The sequence below is a fragment of the Patella vulgata genome, chromosome 7 (assembly GCF_932274485.2).
Source record: "Patella vulgata chromosome 7, xgPatVulg1.2, whole genome shotgun sequence".
NCBI lineage: Eukaryota > Metazoa > Mollusca > Gastropoda > Patellidae > Patella > Patella vulgata.
The window spans coordinates 19,479,820-19,492,589 of NC_065885.2; the positions used below are offsets into that span (position 1 = coordinate 19,479,820).

The 12,770-nt window shown below is 36.1% G+C and overlaps 1 protein-coding gene across 2 annotated transcripts in view; it reads left to right on the top strand.

The window, feature by feature from the left end:
- The first annotated feature begins 983 nt into the window (after positions 1-983).
- LOC126826918 (solute carrier family 26 member 6) overlaps positions 984-12,770 on the top strand; it is a 58,373-nt gene continuing 46,586 nt past the window's right edge. The window contains exon 1 of one of the 2 annotated variants that reach the window (XM_050556063.2): positions 984-1,115. The gene's annotated coding sequence lies outside the window, so the exon portion shown is untranslated. Of the gene's footprint in view, positions 1,116-11,298; positions 11,443-12,770 lie in introns of those variants that run through there. The other variant, XM_050556062.2, reaches the window with a different exon arrangement.

The following is a 12,770-nucleotide window of genomic DNA, read 5'->3' on the forward strand; positions in this document are numbered from 1 at the left end:
GCAACAAAACACGTCGATTCTTAGTTCGTATAAAGTATGTTCCACATGAAAATAGGAATCCAAACAGATACGTAACTAGCGAGGTTTCACTCGATTCTCGTTCGCAAGGAATTGGAAACTACCAACATTGTAAACATTTTATAACCCATTCAGTGAATGATGAGTCAAATAATCAGTCGAAAAAAGTCACCATGATAGCATATTTATATAATGAGTCAAATAATCAGTCATAAAAGCGTGAAGATTGTAGCCTATTCATGGAATGAAGAGTCAAATATTCGGTCCCTTAGCGTCAAGATGTTTGTTACTAATACAACCTATTCAGTGATTAATGAGTCTATTCCTATAACGAGACAAACAATCTGTCAAAAAATCGTCAACATTGTAGCTTATTCATATGATAAGTCAAATATTCTGTCAAAAAGCTTCAAAATTGTAGTCAATTCATATAATGAGTCAAATAATCTGTCATAAGAGCGTCAACATTGTCGCCTATACATGTAACGTGTATAATAAGTCAAAGAATCGGTCAAAACGCGTCAACATTGTAGTTTATTCGTTGTATATATAATGAGGTAAACAGTCAATTCAATAACATCAATATATTTGTTGCAATTTTCACCTATTCAGATTTTATCTCGTTTTTCAAATAATCGATATACACTATTCTTTCAATAATATGTTAAATTGTGTTGTTATTGTTTTCGTTTTTTTTAAACCCGGTGTTGCTATGACAAAGACATAAGTGAAGTACTAATTCATTAGACTGTTAACTATGTTTATAATAATTTTGACCTATTCAGTGTGGTTAATCTGTGTTATTCTTCAATATAATGTTCAAATGATTTTATTGCCAGACTCTTTACAATAAAACCAGATGTTTAAAGCAGCCTTTATACAAATTAATCTTGTGAATAGAACGAATGGCTGGTTGATCAAGACAATGCGTATATTTACCGACGTGTATCCAGACGGTATTGATCTTATCATTTAAATGTGTTATTTGCGTTGATGCAATCGTTTGTTTGGCTGTATAGAACGTGCTTAAAGGTTTGACAATGCGAGATCAATCACAGCAAAATTAATGGTGTTATGTGGAATAATGTATGTTTCATGTAAGTAGCTTAAATATAGTTTCAACTACTTTGTTCCTCTTTGGTAGGTCAGTCTAATAACGGAATGGAATGTCAGCATGAGTTATTCTTAGATGCGCGTCTTACTATGGAAGGGTTTTATGTTAAGCTTCAGTGTAGTTTGGGTATGTTTATGTATGAGTTAGTGTGTGTATAGACACTCTGTATCTCCACAGTCAGTCAGTTTTGTGTCATGACAAGTGTTCCCAATGTGGTTGGGTTGGGTTACGTTGGGAGGCGTGTGGGCGGGACTTTCGGGCTCATAGTACCGTGCATGTGCTTTTATGATGATACGCATTTCCCCACACAATATGACAAAACTAAATTCACCCCAATTTCATACTGGCAATTAAACAACGTCTAAATGCTGTACCGATGTTCATTAGCCCGGTAGGTGCACTCACATAAAATTACCCTACTTTCGTATCTGAGTTTCTTTCATTGGCCCGGTTGCTGCAGAAAGTTTGCCGTTAAACCTCACCCCCTCTGAACCCGCTCTGCACGCTATGCTGCACATACCAAATATACAAGTAATATCACACATCATTATTACATGTTGAATAATAGACTGACTATGGGGGTGTATAAACCATGCCCGGTTAGTTGAGAAAAGCTTCAACCTCGCTCCCTCTGACCCTTCTCTGCGTGTTACTGAACATATACCCAATATACAGATAATATCATACATAATTTTTACATGCTTAATTATAGGCTTAATTAGTTCAGAACAGTGTGATGTTCAACCCCTGGTATTTCAGTACCCTGTTATCACGAAACTATTCACCAAATGCTGTGTTAGCCTACTTTTTTTAATTGAATGTTATTTACAGTAGTAATAACCACCCTTATGTTTAAACTACGAGCTATTATAAAAGTGTAATGGTTTATAGAAAGAAATTAGACGTTAACGGAAATAATAACATCCGTAGCTTGGAGAACCTGCTATACAGCGCATTTCTGTTGTATTAATAATAATAATTTTGTTTCTATGGCGCTGATCATCAATTGGGATAAAAAAAAATAATTAAACATATAGTATAATGAAAAAATGAAACAAGTATGATAACTCTTCGTTCACGCTGCAGTGATGTTAAATGAAATGGGGTACTGTTCTGCTCCCACAGTGTGCTATGAGGGAAATTTTGCCCGGACAGCGGCACTACGGTCTAGTCTTATATCTAATTCATTTAAACTGTCAAAGGGTCTTTTACGTGGACGCCAATGTGTACACGGTACCTCGGTTTTTCGTCCCATCCGAAAGACTAGACAACTGTCCTTGTCAGGCCCTCGGACCTGAACCACTGACAATTAAAAAAAAGGATACCACGCCGGAAAATCCCGAGGAACTTTCTCGGCCAAAAATGGGAGCGAACCTGCGACCTCCAGGCTACCGAGCCAGTGCCTTACTCGCTTAGCCACCGTGGCTCCCTGCAGTGATATAGTAAGGTGTCTGTAACCTCGGGTTCTTGGAGCTCTCGTTACTCCATTAACAAGAGACATTTTGATAAAACTGTAATTTAGAATCAATTTTATGATAAATATATCACTTTGATGTATAAAATATCAGGTAATAAAATATTACAAAAGTTGGCACATGTTACAAGCCGTACAACAATTTTGTAATAAAGTGAATTAATTGTGTTTTTGAACAGCGGTGGCTCAGTGAATAAGACGCTGGCTAGCTAACCAAAAGGTCTCGGGTTTGCTCCCGGTGTTGGCCGAAAGAGTCCCTCGGGATTTTCCGGTGTTGTTTCCCCTTTGTCAGTGGTAAAGAACGAAGGGCCTGACAAGGACAGTGTCTAGTCGTTCGGCTGGGATGGAAAACTGAGGTCCCATGTACACAATGGCGTGCAGATAAAAGACCCCTTGACTGTTGGGGTTCAAAATAGGAGCAGGCCGTGGCGCCGTCGTCTGGGCAAAATATCCCCCGTCTTCATTAGCCAAGCCGGTGCAGAAAAGTAGATCGGCCTTATACATGTATATTAGATTTGACTGCTGAATAATTATCTTAACAGAATCAAGGTCCTTACACTGTAAACTGAATCGAGAGAGAGAGAGAGAGAAGAGAGAAGAGAGAGAGGGAGAGAGAGAGAGAGAGAGAGAGGGGGTTAACGTCCACTAGACACAAACTAAGTCATTTCGGGACTAACACATGGTTCAGTAGAGTTTTATTTCAATAATTCACTTGCGTGTAGGGGTCTTTAACAGTGGGAGAAAACTGGAGGTTGGACAGGCGACCCTACTCCTTGTCACGTACAACCGGGGAATCGAAACCCCACCAGTTGACTCAATGACAGACCTTATGATACAGCGCGCACGTGCTAACCATGCGCCCCCCCCTCCCTAATACAAATAAAGAGACTGAACATTGTTCTTTGGATGGTAATGAAAATGATTAATATAACATTGGTTCGATAGCATCTTGGCCTCGATGTTCGTGTATAGAAACGGGATATACAGTTGCAAATGAAATAAAAGATGGCTACTTGAAATCAATAAAAAGTAATGTGAATTATTTGACATATTTTACTTTAGGATTGGTTGATTTTAATAATATTGGTAAGATATATTGTGTAAATTGAAAGTCTATATTGACCGCTATATTGACCGTTTATTATATTCTATGTTAGCTTTCACCATCCTTTCGATCATTATTGACCGTAATCATACAAAATATGTTTATGTAAACTGAACTATATATCATTAATTAAACTCAAATTCAGCCAGTGCTACAAATATCGCCACTTTGACGATTTTTGTGCACTGTAATTATGATTTACATTACAGTTTCGTTTCTTTTTTTTGTTCAGTATATCTTTAATGGCATGTTATAAGGCTAATTATGTATAATCATAAAGGAACATGACTACATTTGATAAATGAGATTACAGAACTAAACATAATACAATCGATAATACATAGTGTAAATTAAATTCTAATATTGTAGATGAGATATTAAAACATCGTTGTCGGAATTCTGGTTCTCGAGAAATCTGTAATGTAACTTCTTTTTTACTTACTTACTTACTTACTTGTCTAGGTATTAAATGTGATACGTTTGTATAAAAGATTTATTTTAGATAACATTAAATTCTTTAACATGCCGGGATATAGATTTAATATAGAGTTTGATACGACCTACCATCAAATAAAATCAATGGTATTTCGTCAAAAACATTTTGGCCCAAAGATTATATAAATTGATCAAAGCTAAGTTAAATTATTGCCATTGAATGCTTACAATGTTGTCTATTGATTTCTAACACACGTCTTTGGTAAAGAAGGTTTTTTTGATATACTCGGATTTGTTTAAAGATTTAGGCAAGGAGAGAAGCGATTGTCAAGTACCATTGCCATGATAACGAAGTCTCGATTGACATTCCTTTTATTAGGTGAGGTCCAGTTTAACGTTAACCGATTATATGGCGCGGATTGAATATAATATCACCCATCCGATGTTCTACAGAGTTGATTACGGGTCTGTCGTGTGAATAAATGTCTAATTAATATTTTATATAACATTTGAAGCAAACAGAAAAAAACGGCATTAGATAGATTTAGCTCTTACATAATGCATCTTTAATTAAATTAGAACAGTATATATTATTTTATATGTGGCTTGTTGTACCTTTAAAAAATCCATAAACACGATAACATGTAGTACAAAACATACCACATAAAATATGTACATAATTGCACTGAAAACCTTTACAAATGAAATTATAAAAGAAACGAATACATTAATAAAGGGACATTAGAACCGTTAAATATAACAGTAGAAAATAACCGTAAGCGTGGTTTCCTCTTTTCAGTGGTGCAGGAAGAAGTGCCTGGTAATTGGAACAACGTCTAGTATTGCACAATGCATGATGTATGCCGTTCTTCATTAGCCCGGTTGGTGCAGAAAAATGAGAGGTTAAACTCCATATCTTAAATGGGCATTATGGGAGATTAAAAAGTTGATAGTTCTCACTATAATAGTAAAAAAAAATAGATAACGTAAAATAGATAACGTGTACCAATTGTAAAATGTTTATTTTGTCTTAAATATTGGATATCAGAAGGCCATCTTTTCCCGGTAAGATCACAACATCAATGTTGATTTAAACCAACAAATAAATCTTGTTTTCAATGTCGAAGATTTTGGATGATATTAATAATAATAATAATAATGTACATTTATATAGCGCTTAATCCATCCATGAGCATGCTCTAAGCGCTGTAAGTTAATGGCTTCTGTGGATAATACATCGTGAACATATGCGTCTTAAGTCTAGATCGAAATTGAGCAACTGTTTCTGAAAACTTTATTTTGTCAGGTAAGTCATTCCATAGTCGTGGACCATATACACTGAAGGCTTTATCACCAAAAGATTTTAATTTAGTTGAAGGTACAACAAGTGATAGATTATTCTGTGAACGGAGTGGTCGGTTTGGTACATAAGGCTGCATAAGATCTGTGATATAGGATGAAGCTGAATCATGCTGAGACTTGTAGATCAGTGTTAAGATTTTAAAGTTTATACGAGCCTCTATTGGTAACCAGTGAAGCGATTTAAGGACAGATGTTATATGTTGACGTTTTGCTGTTCTTGTGATGATTCTGGCACAGTTGTTCTGAATTATTTGAAGTCGCTTTAATAAATGTTGAGATATTCCAGCCAAGGCACTATTACAATAGTCCAATCTTGAAAAAATTAGAGACCGCACCAAAAGATGACAAGCAGCAGTAGTCAATAGATGACGAATGTTTCCTATACTACGGAGATGAAAATTACAAACACGGCATAACTGATCAACCTGTTTTTCCATTGTTAAAGACGGATCAAATATAACACCTAGATTTTTAACCCTTGTTGCAAATTCAATACTAGAGTCGCAAATTACAAGACGAGAATCAGGAGTTGATGCGAGACGCTGTGGTGTTCCAACAAGTATTGCTTCTGTTTTTTCATCGTTTAACTTCAATTTATTATTATTCATCCAGGATTTAACAGCTTTGGAGCAGCGAGTGGTATTTTCAAAGGAATCATGAGCATTGTCTTGTTTAAACTTACTGATTAACTGTGTATCATCCGCGTAGGAGAAATGGCTTATATCAAACTGGTCTATAACATCCCCCAGACATCGTGTGTACAGTATAAACAATACCGGTCCAAGAACAGATCCTTGAGGCACTCCACAATTAAGGTTTGCAAACTCGGAATGAGATTTGTTTATAATGATCTTCTGTCTTCTGTCAGTAAGATAAGATTTAATCCATTGTAAGGCCGTACCAGTTATGTGAAAAGTTTGATAAAGTCTTCTTAAGAGAATTTCATGATCGACAGTATCGAATGCGGCAGACAAATCTAACAGGGTCAAGGACACAAGTTTACCACTATCTACGGAGCGCAGCAGATCATTTAGCACACAAAGGATAGTTGTCTCAGTGCTATGATGTGGTCTGTAAGCAGATTGAAATTTGTCTAAAAGATTTCGAGAAACTACGAAGGACTGTAGTCGATTGTTTATTGCCTTTTCAATGATTTTGGAGAGGAATGACAAATTTGAGACGGGTCTGTAATTCTTAAGCACATTCCGGTCAAGAGAAGTTTTCTTAATAAGGGGTCTTACAACGGCATCTTTATATATTAAAGGAAATACTCCTGTACTAAGACTTGTGTTCACAATCTGAGTAATGACTGGAAGAAGCAGATCAAGATATTCAACAAGGATATTTGTTGGAAGAGGATCGAGTAGACAAGTTGTCTTCTTAGATGATTTGATAAGTTTTTCAATTTCATCGTTAGAGAATGACTCAAAATATGTTAGATAATCTCCACATGTGGCTGAAAAAGGTGTAATGCCTTCAGCTTCTTCATTTTCACTGGAGTGATCTAATTGTTCACGTATTTGATTTATTTTGGATGAAAAGAATTGACAGAAAGAGTTTGCAAGATTGTCATCATCGTCAGATTTTGGTAGAATTATCTCAGTTGTAGTACCAAGTAGTGATTTCATAAAATTATGACACTGATTGGGAGACTTAAATTCATCCGTTAGCTTTTGGACGCAGTATGCGGATTTTGCATCTTTGATTGTCTTTGAGTATGCACCTCTTGCTTTTCGGTAGATTTGACGATGGACTTCTAGCAGAGAATGGCGATATTTTCGTTCCGCTTTACGACGATCTTCTTTTGCTATGAGAACATCTTTATTGTACCAAGACCTGCCAGGCCGGAGATATACCTTCTTAGTCACAATTGGGGCATGCTTATCAAGTAGGGCAAGTAAAGTGCTATTAAATTTACTGCACAGTTCGTTAAGCTCTATAGGTGTATTTGACAGGAGATCTGAAGACTTCAGGTCGTTGCTGAAAGCTTCCTTGTCTAATGATTTAATCTTCCTAAACGAAAAGGTAACTGGCTGCAACTTCGGTTTTTCAAAATTCCATAGGGTTGAAACGAGATAGTGATCTGATATTTGAATATCAGTAACTGATGCACTTTGAATGAGAGTACATGGCTCTGGGGTCAGAATCCAGTCAAGAATGTGACCCGATTTGTGTGTGGTATGCTGAATGTGTTGACTATAGTTGTGCGAGGCTAAAATCTTGACTACCCTCCTACTGCTAGCGCAATCTGGTTTGTCATAGTGAATATTAAAGTCACCTAAAATAACAGAATTGGTTTTTGATGTTGTTGATAAAAGAACAGATAATTCTTCTTCAAAGTCAGATATTTTGTATCTGTTTTTACTAGATGAGAGTGGGCGATACAAACAAATCGCATGAACGCATGTGTTGTAAGAGCTGATTTTTTAGGTTAAGGCTTTCGAAAGGTTTAAAAGTTTGGTAATTAGGTAGTCTTTCAATGCAAAGAGAAGATTGAAATATTGAGTTAGAGACTTAGCTACTTTAACGTTAACCGATTATATGGCGCGGATTGAATATAATATCACCAATCCGATGATCTAGGAAGTTGATTACGGGTCTGCTGCGTGAATAAATGTCTAATTAATATTTTATATAACATTTGAAGCAAACAGAAAAAAACGGCATTAGATAGATTTAGCTCTTACATAATGCATCTTTAATTAAATTAGAACAGTATATATTATTTTATATGTGGCTTGTTGTAACTTTAAAAAATCCATACACACGATAACATGTAGTACAAAACATACCACATAAAATATGTACATAATTGCACTGAAAACCTTTACAAATGAAATTATAAAAGAAACGAATACATAAATAAAGGGACATTAGAACCGTTAAATATAACAGTATAAAATAACCGTAAGCGTGGTTTCCTCTTTTCAGTGGTGCAGGAAGAAGTATCTGGTAATTGGAACAACGTCTAGTATTGCACAATGCATGACGTATGCCGGTCTTCATTAGCCCGGTTGGTGCAGAAAAATGAGAGGTTAAACTCCATTTCTTAAATGGGCATTATGGGAGATTAAAAAGTTGATAGTTCTCACTATAATAGTTAAAAAAAAAATAGATAACGTAAATAGAATATGCTGAAAATTTCAGTCAAATTGATTCACTCTGAACCGAGATATTAGCTTTTGCATTTTAGGCTAGCCTCGATCATTACGATAAAAAAACAAAGTCTCGATTATCCACTTTTACCTTTAATTATTTTTCAAAAAATGTATTCCAATCCGCTAAATCCGCGATGGCATCGAGAGTTGATTATGGTCTGGATAAGTTAATTAATGTCTAATTAATAATTTAGATAACATTTCAGACCTAACGAAAGGCCTGCAATTGGCAGATTTAGCTCTTGCATAATGTATGTTTAAATTTTTACCTTAATTGCTACCTGGTGAAGAATTGGCTTCATGGGGGATCACGTGGCTAAGTGGGTAAGACGCTGGCTCGCTAGCCTGGAGGTCGGGTGTTCGATCCCTGTATTGGCCGAGAAAGTATATCCAGATTTTCCGGCGTGGTTCCCCACGTGATGCAGGACGGAGGGCCTGACAACGGCAGCTGTCTAGTCCTTCGGATGAGACGAAAAACCGAGGTCCCATGTATACATTGGAATGCACGTAAAAGATCCGTTGGAAGTTGGAATTAAGAGTAGGCGATAGTGCCGCTGCCCGGGCAAAATTTCCCTCATAGCAAACTGTATGGCGTATGCCCGTTTTCATTAGCCCAGTATAGGAGCAGAACAGTAGGACGTTAAACCCCATTTCATTTCATTTAATTTCATTGTCTTCATGGCTACATCTCTGCTATCCGGTAGCCAATTTTCTTTACGACAGCACGTGTTTGCATGTCACCTTACTGTTAGTTTAAAACCAACACGCAATGCTTTGTAGAAAAAGTTAACGTGATCTGAGGACCATCTTCAAAAGACTAAAAAGATCAACTGTTAGTGCAGTACAATTTAAAAAATATCTGATCGTGAATAGATTGTTCCTCAAAGGCATATGCTATTATTATATTATATTTAGATAATTGTACTGTAATATACAGTTAAGTAGTTTGTTGATAAACTGTATAATATGTGAGAGTATACGATATGCGACATGGTCCGGGTATAATAATATGATATATTTATTGCAGAGTAAATTGGATATGTCCTCAATTCTGATTGGTCTAAATGCTATTTTGGTGAAATGCTTTGTACACACTTTGTCTTCGACATTCCGTTCACAAACTGATGTAAAGGTTAACCGGATTGGTTGGACTTAATCGAAGGGAAATTTTGTCGAGGCTGTGGCGTATCTTCAGCATGTACTTCCTATCTGTAAAACGGCCCTATCCTAACGACTGGAAACAGTCTACATGTTAGCTTGAGAGTTGTTACCAATGCCAAGTTGAGTTCTTCAAGCACCCCACCGTGTTCGAACTCAAGACATTCTAGTTCTGATTCCACGAGTAAACTGGACCCTAGTCGTTGGTCCCATCCTAACGACTAGACACATTTTACACGTTAGCTTGACATTCGTTGTCACTGCTAAGTTCGGTCTTAGACCATCCCACCGGGTTCAAAATCAAGACATTCTAGTTCTGACTCCATCTGTTCTGGTTTTGTAGCGTTGGTTTATAGATCCTGTAATGTCTGGTATAACAAGCCCTCTTGCCCTTTATCAAAGGATCGAATCACTAATCTAACCGGATTAGAACGTGTTAACACCAGCCTTCGCTTACATGAGACTAAGTTTTAAAAAAAATACCATTAAGTAATTCAAACAACAGAAATAATTTATTGAGCTGTGGTGTATTATAAGTATTCAGATACTGGAGACATGTATGGAGTGGGAAGGAGTCTGCGAGTATGGCAGGCTCGGGGACCCCTAAAGTGGTTTTCGGTTTTGTCATTATCCTTTTATTTATGTCGCCACCGTGGCAAAATATATCTCCACCCTGTTCTTAATACACCCCGGTCTTATTAGCCCGGATGGAGCAGAAAAGTAGGATGTTAAACCCCATTTCATTTAGTTATCAAGTACCTGTTTTATGGAATAATCGACCATTTAGTTTAAGATGTTGTACATCTCTATATTCTTTTAAAAAACAACTTAAAACACATTTATTTAATCAGGCTTTTAACTGACTCTGTATACAATCGTTAACATGTCCATAATCTTGTTGTTTATTTATGATTATATTGTCACTTTGTAAAGTGTCCCAGCACATGTTATATGAAAGGACGCACTGTAAATAGAGAGAGAGAAATGGGGTTTAACGTCCACTCGACACAAACTAGGTCATTTCGGGACAAACATATGGTTTAATTTTATTTCAATAATTCGCTTGCGCGTAGGGGATTTAGCAGTGGGAGGAAACCGGAGGACCCGGAGAAAACCCACGAGGTTGGACGCACTGTATATATGCTATACTAATAATAATAATATTAATAATAATAATAATTTCTTATTACATTTAACAAATCATTTTATTTATGTATTTATTACTTTGTAAATCAATTTATGAACACCGCTTGTGGAATTATAGGGATCAATAATAAACGCTATTCGAATAGGCCTAAAACGCGACAATCAACATAAGTTTTTGGTATAAAACATTAAATCTGCGATTATGACCTCGACATTTAAAGCACATGAATGTTGTTGACACGCTAAATGTATATACTTGAGTGAACTGAGGTTAACTCGTCCTCTGTGAACATTAAAACCGACAAGAAGTAAAACAGTCGTTTGTAAACACGCTGATTTCTTACTCAATCAGTATAAGACAGTGAGCGTAGTTAACTGGGTGGTGATTTGAAAGCAAGTGAATTTTTATTAAATTTTCATTTGATCGGAGTTTAGGTGAATCGTGGTAAATTGATTTTAGTTCAGGCAAAAGGTAAGTTTGTGTGGAATAACTGAGTACCGTTATCAGAGTTAAAGGTGCTGGGCGGTTGGGGCCACAACTGAGATGTTTCAATGTTTGAAATGCAAGGAGGGTGGGGGTGGGGGGTAAACGTCCTACTTTTCTGCATCAACCGGGTTAATGAAGACGGTTTTTCCTTGTCAAACCTTCTGTCAAAACCGGATTTCAGTAGGTAAATCCCGAATCGAACCTGCGACTTCCTGCTTCGTGTAACAGCGACATACTCACATATTGTTGTTTTAACATGCAAACGTTCTTCATGGTTATTATGTTGTTTTAGTCTCAGGCACAAACAACTCGTTTGGCCACAGGTATTAATAACTCGTGTGGTCACAGGTATCAATAACTCGTGTGGTCACATATTAATAACTCGTGCGGTCACAATTAACAGTTACTTATTTTCATACAAAGTTCACGTTGCTTTCTATTGATTTTACGTCAAGAAATTTATTCCATTGAACGATACCGTAACTCATTTATAGCCAACAACATCGAGGCCGAGATGATATAACCTACTTTTTATTAATCATCTGAATTACTTTCTAAAAAACACTTGTCAGTCCTATTTGATGTTAAATCTAAATAGAAATTATTGATTGGCCTTTTTGTAAGAATTTTTGCTCTTTAAATTAATAATAGCATTATATTATATCTTTAAGTAATTATTGGGTTAACATACATTGTACATATATGAGTCAAATTATTGTTTTGAGATAAATTGAGAATAACAGAAACCTATGACACTTTGATACATGAAATGTTCCATAGGTTAATAAACATGATGTTTTGATCGGTTAAAATTATATCATGGCGTCACTTGTATCGAAAAATTCCAATTCCATTATTTGGCACACCATCCAGTCATATCAGTAATTGCATAGATCTGAGCGTGATAGACTTCAAGGCTAATACCAATATGAATCCTATAAAAGAGACTGTCGGGCCTTTTAAGATCAGATATCCTTGGGTTCTATAGCGATTACCATCTGAGTTCCGAGACCATATGATGTATCATTTTCTATCAGCAGACTCGCCCTAGTGTCTGGGTGGAATGGGATTGAGAGAATGAATTATTATAATCTATTATGCATTGTACCATATGTATCCAGTGCTTTATATAAAATGTAGAACTTAACTGTTGTATTGTTATTCCTGGTAAGACAAACGTCTTAACTAATGAGAAGATAAAACGTCTTAATTATTGAGATAATAGTAAGAAGAAAATATAAAACGTGAAAAGGAAGCCAACGAAGACAATTAAAAATACTAGACGATCACAAGGCTAAGATATGTATGTAGTA